Below are 2,254 nucleotides of genomic sequence, written 5' to 3'. Positions count from 1 at the left end.
TCGAGACAGAATTTCTCTGTCTCGGCTGTCCCAGACTTGCTCTGTATACCAGGCTGGTCCTACACTCACAGTGATCCGCCTTCCCTTGCCTCCCTGAGTGCTGGGATTAGAAGCATATGCTACCATGCCCAGTAATTGTGTTTGTTATCTCCACTGATGATAAATCATTCAGAAAACATGAACAAAATGTGATATACTGAAGGCCTTGGTAAAATACATTTGCTATAGGACAGAAATATTTCCTGTGAAGACACAGGTGCCACCCACGTAAGTCAAGACCTGAGTTATGCCGTCTGGGACATACCAGACCAAATTTTCCAGGGCAAAAATATCACTGTATCATATACTTTAATCTCTAAGGAGAAAGTACCAGACCTGGTTTAGCGATTCAGGTTCCAGAAGCAACAATATAGCCACTCAAAATCTGTCTTCTGTAAATAGCCTGGATATATCATTATCTACTTTTCCCATCTGGCTGTGATTTTTATATTTGTGTGCATTATATTCAGTGCGATGATCTTTTCTTGATGCTGCATGTCACAAATATGTTCTCGTAGTCTTTCGACTGTCTTTTCTACTAGCTTCTGGCCTTTCTATATCTACATGTCTAGTTTTAATTTTTAACGAGGTAAGGCTTTTTTTTTTTTCCTTCAGTTTGTATTTTGTTCAGTGTCTTAGTAACTTTCCTATTGCCATGGCAGACACGAAACAAAGGAAACCTATAGAAGGAAGGATTTCTTTGGGGCTTACAGTTCTACCGGGACAATATTCCATCACCGCCATGGGGAGCATGACACCAGGTGCCAGAGCAGCAGGTGATTGCCCACATCTCCATCCACAAACAGAAAGCAGAAAGAGTTAACGCAAAAGGGCAGAAGTCTCTTGAGCCTCAAAGCCCAGCTCAAGTGACATACTCCCTCTGTAAAGGCCGTGCCTTCTAATCCTTCTAATCCCAGACAGCCACTACGTCTTCAAATGCGGGTACTTATGGAGATCATCTCCTTCAAACCACCACCTTTAGTTCAGTAGAAATCCTGCCTAGAGTTCATAAAGAAACAATTCCATATTTTCTTTTTAAAATATGAAAGTGCTTTTTGACATTAGAATGGACTTGACCCTTGTATGACATGTTGAGTAAAAACCCAATTATATTTCATGTCTTCACTTAGCTACCTGAATTCCATAGTGCTATTTGTCAAGTAGTTCCTTCTTTCTCCTGCGATTCACAATGCTCTTTTTATCACATGGTTGAACATCTACACATACATGTTTCGTTTCCCATACTCAATTCTGTTTCACAGATCTACTTATCTTTAGTCGTGCCAGTTTACACTGTTGAAACTGCTTTGCATTTTAAACTAACCTTTACGCCAGGCAAGGGTAAGTTTTGCACTACTTTTGTTTGCTTAAAATTTTTCTTGCATATTCAGGATTCTCATTATCCCATAAGAATTCAAAATAGACCAGTTAGATTCCATCAGATACACACTATTGGGATTTTTGTTGACCCTGCGTTGATATTTTTTAAAGAATATGGAATGTTTCATGAATTTGCATGCCATCCTTGTGCAGCAGCCATGCTAATCTGTGCATCTGTCCAATGTCAGGATATGGTGCTGAAGGGAGCACTTTGGATTGAATTTCTGTGTTAACTTAGGACAGGATGACATCCTAATGATGTTGAATTCTCACATACACAGATATGATAAATGTCTCTATTATCCTTTGTTATGTTGTGGTGTTATTTTTTATTGAAATGAATTTTTATGGTTTAAAATTCTATGGACAATTTCCTACATGCATACTGAGCATTGATTTTCTTCACCTCTCATCTTCTGCTGTCTCCCACTAAAATCCTTCTTCCTAAGTCCTTTGTACTTTGATGTTTCTTTGTTTGTATGAACCATTGAGTTTAATGATGGTTGCTTGCATGATCACGAGTGGGGCTGTTTTGTTTTGTGAGGATGAATCTCACACTGTAATCCAGGACTCACAATGCAGACCATGCCCGCCTGGAACTTGAAGCTCGTTACTTGAATTGATTCTCTTCCTCAGCTTCCCATATACTGAGATTATAGGCATGAACCAACGAATCTGGCTCTCAACTATCTCTCCTTAATAAATAAAGCCTTATGTTTCTGTTGAAATCTCTTCTATATTTTCTTGCTATTTGCCATCTTTTTAAGGTGATGTTTTCTTATTTGTGTTTGTCATGAAAATCTAATTATCAGTATCAAGTTTTTAAATTTAGAGC

The 2,254-nt window shown here is 38.5% G+C and overlaps 1 pseudogene; it reads right to left on the bottom strand.

Annotated features, from left to right (window-relative positions):
* Positions 1–1,527: 1,527 nt before the first annotated feature.
* Positions 1,528–1,627, bottom strand: LOC129668894 (U6 spliceosomal RNA; annotated as a pseudogene).
* Positions 1,628–2,254: the final 627 nt, after the last annotated feature.

This window comes from Psammomys obesus, unplaced genomic scaffold, assembly GCF_907164565.1.
Source record: "Psammomys obesus unplaced genomic scaffold, mPsaObe1.curated_primary_1811, whole genome shotgun sequence".
Lineage (NCBI taxonomy): Eukaryota > Metazoa > Chordata > Mammalia > Rodentia > Muridae > Psammomys > Psammomys obesus.
This window is presented reverse-complemented; position numbering and strand designations above follow the sequence as displayed.